The 11,886-nt window shown below is 37.0% G+C and overlaps 1 pseudogene; it reads left to right on the top strand.

The window, feature by feature from the left end:
* The first annotated feature begins 224 nt into the window (after nucleotides 1-224).
* On the top strand, nucleotides 225-10,077 carry LOC136294433 (uncharacterized; annotated as a pseudogene).
* Nucleotides 10,078-11,886: the final 1,809 nt, after the last annotated feature.

Here is an 11,886-nt window from a genome sequence, read left to right as displayed (position 1 = left end):
AGCTAAAAACCGTTCGGTGGTCGTCCTTAAACCTCTGGCGCAAGGTAACTTTTTTTGCTAGGTAACTCTTTTTGCATTATTTAACTCTACAGCGAAAGCACACAGCCTGTTTTACGAGTTCAAATGTCGCTCCCCTTCCCTTGCGACGAACAATGCCGGCGGGGCCGCGGCTGTTCCCGCTGTCCCGGTGACGCCGGCCCGTCCCCACGGCAACGCCGCCGGCCATGGCGGAGCGCGGCGCGGCCGGCCCGGGGCGAGGTGAGGTGAGGGCCCAACATCGGGCGGGCTGCCTGCGACCCCCGGGCTCCGCTGTGTCCCCGCTCCGGGCCCTCGGCTCCCGGCTCCCGGCTCCCTCCCGCTCCCAGCCCAGACCCTGCCCCGCGCTCCCCACACGGCCGAGGCCGCCCCGGGCCGGGCTGACCCCGCTCCGTCCGCCGTCCGGGGAAAGCGCCGGGGGAAGCCGGGGCCGTGTCTGTCCGCCTGCACAGGAGGCTTTGACCAGGACGAGCCTTTTGCTACCGCCTGAGCAGAGGCCTCCTGCTGTTGGCCGCCAGAATTTCTAATAGCGGCGGGAATGAAGATGAAATAATCAGTGTTTGCACCTGGTTTCTGCTCAGGCAGCCGGGTCATGCTATTTACTGTGCCTTTTAGACATCTGCCGTGCTGCACGGGAATCTTATATTTACTTGATTGTTTGCCATAAGTCATAAATTCTTTTCAGTGGAACTGCACAGGGTACAATTAACTGATGGTTATTGCCTGCAAAATCTTGTGTAAAATCTTGATCGTCTGTTGGGGTCCATGGAGATGATCCATGCATCTTTACGAAGCAGGAGACTTCTTTATCTCATTCATTACAATATGACCTTGGTCCTCTTTTGCACTGTTTTATGAGGCAGATTAAATTACCTGTGTAAGGCATAGCTATTAACAATTTTAAATGTATTCTTTTTTCAAGGGTCAGCTAAAGGGTAAAGATAATGACTATGAAAGAAAAAGTGATCTATAGAAAGACATAGTCATATATTTTAAGCGAGAGATCACCTAGATTTGTAGAAAACATGGCTAAACAGGTACGTATTCATTGATTTTTGGTGTACTTATTTGTGCAAATGTACGTTGATAAGAATTACATTGTAAACCTGGCTAAACGTTTATGTCCTTTATCAAAGATAAATCTATCATTAAATGAACAATTTTAAAGACTGGAGTGTTTTTAAAAGTTATTATTTGTTTCAGTTTCTAAAAAATATGTTTCTTGTAAATAGCAAGTAGTACACCATTTCATGTGGTGTCCTATCATACTTTTGGTGGAGTTTCATCCAACATGTGAGGTCAGCTTCTAATTTTGCGAGAAATGTTTTGTCTGTCTACTGGTCTTGTTCTTTATGGAGCGGTGGAAATATTAAAGCAGGAAAATGTGATATCTGTATGGAAAAGGTCAGCTTTTTATTACAGTATTTTTCTGTGATGAAAACCACTTACATTTTTATTTTCATTCTTTGTAACCCAAACATAAATAATTGACCAACTTTTTTATGAGAACTGCCTGATTTAAGTATCAGAGCTGAGAGTTAAGTATCCAGCTTACACACTTTGATGTGTTTCAGACACTATAAAATGCAAGTGTTTTGGCTTTTATTTGAAGCTCTATACTAGCTGGAATCACACAGTACCAGTACAATTTTAGTTGTTCCACCGTTACTGATAAAACTGGGGGTTTTCCTTTTTTTTTTCTTTTTTTTTTTTTTCTTTTTCTTTTTCTTCTTTTTTTTTTTTTTTAATCTTTTTGGAGTTCTAGTGTGGTTTTAACAGATAACTTGGTGGTAAAATTTCTTACAGTCCACAACCTGTCAAGAGCTTAATTGTAGTTATTTATATGCAATTTTAATTATTGCAAGAAGGAAGTAATTAACAGCGAAATTTCCTTATCCTCTAGTTCTGATTTTCTGGGATGTAGGGCTGATATTTATTTTTTTGAGATACAGATATTTGACAGTTCTGAAAGAACAGAGCATTCCAAGCTGAACACATAAATACAGTAGCTTACATTAACGGTATAGTAGCTTAGATTTGTGAGTTGTTCTGTTTGAAAGGGTATTGAGTTCCAAATTTTTTTTTTTATCTCATAGGCAAGTATTTTTTAATGTTTACGTAGGTATTGGTTTACACTTCATAAATAGGACAACATATGAATGTTTTTAGACATTGGTTTAATTTATTTGCAGTGATTTGGCTTCATTTGGTGGTCATGAAAGGTAAAATATGGTAACATTTTACCATTTTTTCAGATCTAATCCTAAATGTTAATATTGAATAATGTTACTGTTGATAATAACATGTCTTTATTTACTGGTTTTCTGCCCTTACGAATGTATTGTAACTTTCTAAGTTACACTTACTAAGTTATTAAATAAGAGCAAATAAACAGAATTTATCCTGTTTTCCTTCAATTTTCATGTAAATAATACACTCATTATTCTTTGGCTGTGTAAATAAGTTTATGCAGAAAAGTGTACATCATACCTTTCTAATGGTTTAGGAATTTCATATCATCTTGCCTTGCTGAAGAGCTGGTTTAGTACATTCTGCTTTCTGAAACTAGAATTTAATACCATCGACCTGCAGAGCATTTGTACTTGAGGGAAAATCTCTGCTCTAGAACTATGAAATGCAGAGAAAAGCTGTATTCCAAGTTTGCCTAAATGATGTAAAATATGAAAGGAAATAGTTTTGATTTATTTTCTGAGGAGAGGAGAGCTTCAGAAAGCTCATTACATACACATATATTGCAAAACCTTGTAATATCTGCTTGGCCTTGTTTAAGCTAATGTTCAGAATTGCTGTGTTGGCATATAGTGCTGTAGCAAACATACTTTTTAAAGCATTCTTAACTGATCAAGCTACAGCACCAATTCCCCTGTGATTTATCTAGTTTATCGTGTGCTAAATTGTCTTGTCTAGAGTACATTTTCAGAATGAGAGCATTAGCATGAGTTAGTTTGGAATTAGACACTCGAGTTGGCAAGGCTTCAACAGCCGATTCTCATCAGGGACCGGTCAAAATCCTGCTGTGACAGTCTCCTTAAAACTGCCTGGAATCAGGCACACAAAGGAATGTCTTCACCTACCTGGTACTGACAGCTGCAATAACAATAATAATAATAATAATAAGTAACCATCATATGTTGACTTTCCTGTAAAAGTTGAATGCGTTCCAATAGAGAATAAGAGTTGACAACAGTCCTTTCTGTTCTGTGTATTATTGATCAGCCATGGTACTAGACACTGACAGCTGAAGGATTAGTAGGTGCCACTCAGCTCCATTCTTATATGTGACTTGTTCAACAATGTTTTGTCCTGAGAGACAGAAGGTGAAAAATATTAAATGGAATGTGTTTAGATTAATTCTGAACTATATCAAATTAAATTACTTGGAACTGAAGTCTAGCAGTTTATGATAGCCTGTTTTCAGTTTTATGTTCATTACTTTTTTGTGGGAATTTTTTGTAAATCCTTTAGGCAGGGAAATAGGTTTTATGTAAACGATCCATTGAAAGTAGAATGGCTGACTTTGCAATTCTAAATCTTAAAACTCATTTGGACCTAGGTTCTATAAAAGTGCTTGTGTCACAGATTTTTGACATATTAGAAATCAAACAACACCAAATATTCAAGAATGTTCCAGAAGTTCCAAATCTATCAACTTCTTTACTTAAAAAATTTCAATTTGCACATGATAACTGCTACTTTCCAAATTAATGTTTTGTTCTTTTAAAGGCAATATAATTTTGTGCTTAGAATCTAATTCTACATTTAATGCATACCATTTTTAAGCACTGAGTCCTAGAATTGTGCTTATTGAAACTTACTGTTTCAATATTCATTATTCATATAGCAATTTGAGTGATAAACCATGTCTCCTTTCATTAGGAACATAGTTTTTTTAAAGAACCAGCACATGAGAAGAATAATCAGCATGTGGAAGGTGCTGGGATTTCTGGCCAGTCGCGGAGCCTTCATGATTTGACAGAAAAGACTGCAAGTGGGAAAGGGAAAAGTTCTTCAGCAGGATCCACTGGCCAGAGGTTAAAACCATGTATGAAGTGGAAGAGCAGTGGGATTTCTGCTTCCCAAAGAGAAGTAGTTATCTTTAAAATTGAATTTGCCTTTAGGTCTCTCTAAACTGTGGTAATGATAGGGCTGCATGTTACAGGTTTCTGTTTATTGTCTTAAGTTAGGAGGAATAAAACAAAACTTACTGTATGTTAATTTCTAAGGAGAGAGTTTGGGTTACCAAAGAGAGTTCTCAGGTTTTTTCTGTCATGCAACAGCTTTGGTGTTTTTACATCATTTCTACAGCAAGGCAGGGAAGGAACTTGCAATCATCTGCAGTACTGGTCCTCCAGGACTGTAATATAATCATATTTTTTGGTGTAAAATGCCTTTTAAAAGATTAGAAAACCTGATCTAAACCACACTTTCTGAGGGAGGTAAAAGAGGTCCAGGGTGGAAAATCAGAATGTCTCTTATTACTGCCACTTTGTAATGACTTCATATTATATGAGCTGCTTCTCTAGATCTGCTTAGCAAAGATATTCACTGATGAGATTATCTCAAAGTTTGAACACCCAAAATAGAGTATACGTATATTGGATAGTGTTGGATTTGTCTTCTGAAATCAGAACTCTGTTTTGATTTCATGTTTTCTGCGTTACTGAAGTAAAGAGAATGTCTGCAGAAAAGCCTTTCAATGTCATCCTACAGAAAACAGTATCTTTCTCAAGTCTACCAATTTAACAAGTTGCAAGAAACATTTTAAGAGATTTTGGATGTGATCTATGGTTATCAGTTTTAAAGAAATTGGCTTCCCAGAGCAAGATCTAACCTTTTTCCACAGTTATTGTTTAAGTCTTGATGTAGTTAAATTGACTGCAATCATAAGTAATATTCTCTCTTTTTCTTGTGACTGTGGCTCAGGCTCAAAAAGATATTTTGCTTGCACAGCATTGTCATTTAGGGACAAAAAAAAAAAAAAAAAGCACCAGAGATTGTGGCCAGTTAGAACTAGGAGGTTTTTTGGAATACGAGGAAAGTAATATATATTGTATTCAGTTTGGTCAAAGCTGTGGAACATCTAAGTGTGTGGAAGAAGTAGGCAGACCAAAACTCCCTGGAAATATGATGACAGTAGGAGAAGAAGAAGGATACAGAAACTCATATCTGGGGATGGTAAATAGAGAACAGATAGTCACTGTCTGTTCTAGGCCAAAAATAAAGGGCATCAAATGAAAATGAGCCAGTGAGATCAGTTCAGAACAGAGGGAGAGATGTCTTCATACTCTGCATAGCTAAGCACTCACATTCTTTGTCAGAAGATAGTAAATTGATTTGTTTATGTGCGTTCAAAAAGCAGCCAGAGACATCCATTGAACTATTCATCCATCCAAAAATGTTAATGCATGGACAGTCAGGAGTTCCCTGAATCACAGTATGCTGAAGAATACTTTGGAAAAAATAATTTCTGTATTCTTTTTTTTTTTTTTTTTTTTTAAATAAGCCCAAATCCAATAGTGACAAGCCTCCAAAAAAAGACTCTGAAGAAGAAGGGAAAAGTAGTACTGCACCTCCGAATACAAAAAAGAAAGCCGGTGGCAAATCTAAAACAGTTAAAATTCAAGAAACCTCAAAAGGGTATGGGTGACTTACTTTTCCTCCCTCAATCTTTTAAATTTTTATTTTCCCTATCCACAGTAATTATCACTATACTTACATTTGGTAATGTCAGTTGTATTTTTCTTGTTATTAGGCAGTGTTGTCATACCTGTTTCAAATATGTTTGTCCATATTATAGTGTATAACTATTTCAAATTGGTGATTCTGTTTATTTATTTTTAGTAAAGCATCAAGCAGCGTTGAAGATGTTGGTGAAAGTTCCCCAGAGACTGAAGAAGATGAGCAGCCTGTCCGTCATCAGGAAGGAAGCACCGATTTATCACCGGAATACTGGGGAATTCAGAAACTTGCAAAATATATAAAAGTAAGTAAGCATTGATAAATTGTATAAAATGTAAAAAAGTTACATTTGAAGTGACCAGACCAGTCCAGTATCCTTTCCAGTTTCATTATACTTCAGTATAGCCCTGCAGTGTATTATTTTCAAATCCTGGAACTGTGGACTTTCCTATCACGCACTTTCTTTTTAATCTGCTATTTTTGGCTTATATAGCCCTTTAGATTAAACCATCTGTTCAGTGTTATTTAAAATGTAAGATGGCATAATCTCTTTATTAATTATTTGGTTTCTGTTTTGCTTTTTGTATGAAACTTTCCAAGAGATTTCTTTATGTGGATAATAACTTTCAAGAGTTTTTATTAAAACTGAATAGTTGCCTAAAGTCTTTCATCAGCTGTGATTAATGCATGTCTGAAATAATTCTAACATGGTCTTGTGTCTGGATAGATGCTTTAGTGGACAAGAAAATGTATGATAAACAGGCATCTTCTAAAACAAACCAAAAAATGTTTTTACACAGACTTGTTGAAAATCTTTTGGAACCTATAAATACAGATAGTTAGAATTCTGAATATGTCTGAAACAGATCAAAAACCCAACATCCCTTTACTATTCTGGAACACTCTAATTATGTTTTTCCCTCAGGAGAAGTTCCTTTACAAGTTTGTACTGGAATTTATGTTCTGTTAAGTTGCTAATAAAAGCGCTGGCTTATTTATTTTTTTGAGTGCAACTCCAGAGTATACACATCCGACAGATAAAATGATGGTGCTGGCTTTTGGTGCAGCAGAAAGAGCAAGTCATATGAGGAGCAGCTGAGGGAGTTGGGCTTGTTTAGCCTGGAGAAAAGGAGGCTCCGGAATGATCTTATCACTTCTTCTAACTGCTTGAAAGGAGGTTGTAGCCAGGTAGAGGTCAGCCTCTTCTCCCAGGCAACTGGAGATGGGACAAGAGGACATGGCCTCAAGATGTGCTGGGGAGGTTCAGGTCGGACATCAGGAAGAATTTTTCACTGAAAGGCTGGTTAAGCATTGCAATTGGCTGCCCAGAGAAATGGTGGAGTCACCATCCTTGGAAGTGCTCAAGAAATGACTGGATGTGGCCCTTGGTACCGTGGTTTAGTTGACGTGGTAGTGTTCAGTCAAAGGACTTGGACTTGATGATCCTGAAGATCTTTTCCAAATTTTATGATTGTATGATTCTACAGTTAAATACTTGTTCAGAATAAGCAAAGTTTTGGCTTCTCACAGTTCTTTTAACTATTGTAGAAGAGTAACTCAGTCTTTTAAAATGTATTCAGAGTACTGACACTGCTTGTTTTCAGTTCATGTCTGCGGGGCCTTGCTAGTGGACCTAGCAAAGAGACACACTTAAACATGGGTAATACAAGCCTGTCTACATTTATCATTTCTAGGTTGGACCTCTATATTTTTGTCACTTTGGCTATGGTAAAATAACCCTTTGCAAATGTAACTTTGAGCATGCAACTTGCTCAGCTATTTCTAATGCTGAACACAGCATGAATACATTTTGCATTATAGAATTTTTCCTACTTGCATGTAATTACAGTTCAAGAGGTTGTTTTCAAACCTTTCAGTTTGCTAATAGCGTGCTTCTGTCTGTATTATGAAGCAACTCTTGGTACTTTTCTGAGAGCTCAGAGAAACAGCCATGTTACTTTTTAGTAAAGACCCAAGGTCCTCCTGGAGAAGATACTTGAAATTCATTAATCTTGATGTTGTTTAATCTTTCAATTGGCCCATTTATGTACCACCCTCTTTACTGACAAGGCTCTTTTCTCCTGGTTACCTAATTCTCAAACTCACCATCCTCTCTAGACCCTTTCTATAGTTGTGTTTAGATTTTAGTACCAAACTTAAATCAATATTGAAATTTTTATCTACATTTGCATAAAACCATTCTGAAAGAAGAGTGAGAATGACAAATAGGAATGTATATTTTTCATGCACCTCTGTTTTAGAAATTTACTATATTTTTTTCCAGCTGTCAACAAACAAAATTGCATAATGCTTTAGAACTAGGAAATGACAGGGCAGCATTTTTGAACAGATTTTGAGTACCCATTAAGAAGTTTATAATATAAAATTCAATAATGTGAAAAAGCTTTGTTGTGAAAGTTCAAATATATACTTCTTTATGTATTCATGCACACCTGAGTCTTCCAACAGTTAAGTTAGATGTAAATTAAACTAAGTATTTGAAGATATGCTTAAAATAGTTCTGTGTTCATTCTTAACTGCATAAAGCAAGAACTCCCTAGTGTCAGATAAAGCTGAAAAGAGATGCCTCAGTGCCATACCACAGACAGTGGTTGAAATGTTTTATTGATGGAGTGCTACTTTAGTTTGCACATGGAATTCATTTTAATTCAAGTATAAATACTGCACTTCTGGCCAGACTTGGGAGATTTTTTGGCATTCTTGTTGTTCATGTAGGCAAGTGTTCATGACACATGCAACGTAAGAGAAAATAAATTTATGACTGCGTTATTTAAGTCTCTACAAGCATATTTATATAGAAGTGCAAATTTCAAAGGACTTGTGTTGTTGCCCATCTAAAAAATTAATAAAATGCCTTAAATAATAGGTGATTGAGATACCAAGAAAATGTGATAATTTGTAGATGCAATGATTTTTTGAATGTCTGCTTAAGTTAATGTGAATCACAATTCAGGAAGACTCTATAAAAGATCAATTTGCAAGCAAAAAACTCTCATAAAACCTGAAAGGTGCCTAGTTTTTATATACTGTTAGGTTTTCAATAAATGGTAGAAAGATGGTTGTTATTTGTATAAAGCAAACTTGCAAGATCCTGTGAGTTGTGCCTGTAGGCTCTGTACTTGTGTTCCTCTTCATGGAGAGAAAATTCCAGTGCTGGGGAAATTCCCTTCTGACTTTTTGCCCTTCTCCACTCCCTTTCCTTTCTGGGAAAGACTATCCATGTTGGAATTGTTCCACTGGGAAGCAGCTGCTTCTGTGGTCTGGCTCCTTGTCCTACCTTCAAGCTTCCCAGAGCTGTGAAGCAGGAGATGGAGCATGTGTGTTCCTGCCATGCCTCCCCATCAGCTTCACAATGAGCAGCAGAATAGATCAGTGAGCTTGGTGATGGCCTTGTGTTAGGTAGGCATCCTTTGCGGCCAGAGTAGATAAAATGGGAATGAGGTGCTCTGTTGACGTTTGTAACAGTGAGATTCACCCAGCCCACTTTAGATTTGACATTAGTTATTAGATGGTACTTCTGAAGAATTGGCTTTCTAGAGGAAAGACTACATTTTACATCTGAAAAATTTTAGGAGTAGGATGAAGGGGTTGTCTTTTTAATTATCATTTTACTAGAAATGAGGAACATCAGGTAGAGATGCAGAATCTGCTTTGTGGCAGATCTGGGGCTGTTCACTGGAAAAAAATAAAAAAAATAAAAAAAAAGAAGAAAAAAGATGGTGAGAGCTGGGCTTCATGCTGCCCACAGTTGAGCACTGACTATTGCCAGTTTTATGATGAAACTGAGATGTTGATAGGTGAGTTGGGCTGGTGGCTGTACCAGGAATAATGCCAATATCCAGAATAAATATTTAATCCCTTAAGTCTTTGTGTTGTTTGACTTTGGTTGCCTGTAAGGGCGTGATTTAGGTGTACACCTATGCCAGGATGAGGATGAATAGAGTTCTGCAAGACCATGTCAGTTACAGAATTATGTGGAAAGTCATTCTACTTTTGGCGATACTTCAGGATTATGCTAGTGAAACCAGTCAAATCTCACACTTCATGTAATATATCCTTTAATTTCATATCTGTTTGGAATTACTCCAGTGCAAAAGACCTCGTTCCCAGAACAGCACTGTGTTTCTTTTCTACTTTGGAATCATAGATGGACAAATCTGCTGTCTCTCCCCAGCTGTTTGTGCCCTGTGCCAGGCCCAGGAGCTGGAGAAAGGCTATGGCACTGCACAGGAGCCAGGGAGGATCTTCCCTGGGTGTGGCCTTGAACAGCAGCTCTCTATTGCCCATGTGCAAATGAGAATTGTGTGCTTTAGCAGCTGATGTATACAGCAACTCTTTTATAAGAACCAGTTATTATAAATTTATGGCACTTGTGGAAACATTGATGTGGCTTGTAGATTTTTCTCAAAATTTACGTGCAATAGAGGACAGACAGTATTTTTGAACTACATCATGGAAAAGTATAGCTTTCCTAAGTTGTAATGGTATTGGAAACATTCCATATTATTAAGATTATACTAGTGCTCATTATAAAAATTGAAATCAGTTTCATGAGCCATGTATTAAGAAATCAATTGCATTTTTGGATTAGCAGAAAAGTAATTCTATTTTATTCTAATGTGCAGGATCTCAGAAAAAGACATGAACATACCACTCTAAGGAATAAAATGGGTCTTCAAATACTAACTGTTTAAAGTGAGAAGTCTAAATTCTCTGTTGTTTATGGAAGTTCCCATAGTCTTGAAATCTGGCCCTATATGTGTGATGCAAATGGATGCAAATCTTGGGATCTAATAGCAGGAGTAAAAGTCCCTAATCTGTGTAGGACTTATGTAGGACATATATTGCACATCAAAGCTTTTTCTACAATCTGTAGATAAGAGTGAAATGTTTTTTCTTTATAATATCTTATTGGCAAGACTGGCATGAGATTATGCTTTAGCTAGTAGATACATAATAAACATACATAAGTGCGTGTAAAGTATTTTTGTACATGTAGTACCTTTGTTTGAGGCCCTTTTTCGGGACTGACCACTTTGGCCAACTCGCCTTATTAGTGAAATGTCTAACAAAAAATCTTTTCCCTTCCTTATGGAAGTATATGGTGGGGTAGTCTGAAGGAGAGTCTCAACTGGATGGAAAGGTAAAGGTGAACAAAGAAACTTAGCTTTAGTTTGGCTAAGACTGTTATTTTTCAGAAGATACCAAATGTATGTGACATAATCATGTGCCACCTGCTAGTGTTTACGCGCACACATTTGGCTCACCCATCAACCTTGGCAAACCTGTCAGCCCTGTATCACTCCCTTCTCTACTGTTCATGAATGTCTCTTGCTCCTGTCTTCCAGTATTAGCCAAGATTTTATTTTAAAATTCAGCAAAGAATGTGATCACTGGAAAAAAAAAAGGAAATAAAAATACATGGAAAAAATTCAATTTATACATAAGATATGTATTTTCTAACAACCTAGATAGTGCTGATCATGGAAAAGAAATATTTTTATGATAATTTTACTAGGTAGGAAATATTTGGCAAATGGTGGACTCTCAAATTGTTATTATAATTGGCAGCTTTGAAGCACTGAAATAGTTCCCTCCTCAAAATACCATACAATCATTCTTCATCCCAAGAGACATACAAAATTCATAACAACCGGTTGAATTTTGACCATTAACATCAATACCAGCTTTGATGAATTTCTGTGTAGTGAAGGTTTAATTAATGTTCACAGGGTCACACATTCCTTTGAGTTTCATATCTGATGAGATGGAAGACAACCTAGAAACAAAGAAAAACAAAGTAAACAGAATTCAGTAAAAAAGGGGAGAGAAGAGATGGTAGATGTAAAATAAAGGACTGAGGAAAAGAATGTAAAGTAACTTAAGTGTGATTCTCCTCTTTCTGCAGGTTTGTATTCTAGGATGAAAGCAGGCAATGAAATTAATGAGCTATGGTTTTGACACCATAAACTGTAGTACCTTGAAAATAGTAGTAAATTGCCACAGTTGTCTCAATCTGACTTCAGATTTTATATTCATGAAGTAGAGAATCAAATTGTTATGTTTCCTAAATAATTAGAATGTGATTGTGTCTGAAAGGTACCAAGAGTTTTAAGTAGTGAGAACAAC

This window comes from Chamaea fasciata, unplaced genomic scaffold, assembly GCF_029207755.1.
Source record: "Chamaea fasciata isolate MVZ Bird 193981 ecotype frontalis unplaced genomic scaffold, bChaFas1.0.hap1 SCAF_1, whole genome shotgun sequence".
Lineage (NCBI taxonomy): Eukaryota > Metazoa > Chordata > Aves > Passeriformes > Sylviidae > Chamaea > Chamaea fasciata.
Note: the sequence above shows the minus strand (reverse complement) of the source record. Positions and strands in the feature narration are given on the sequence as shown.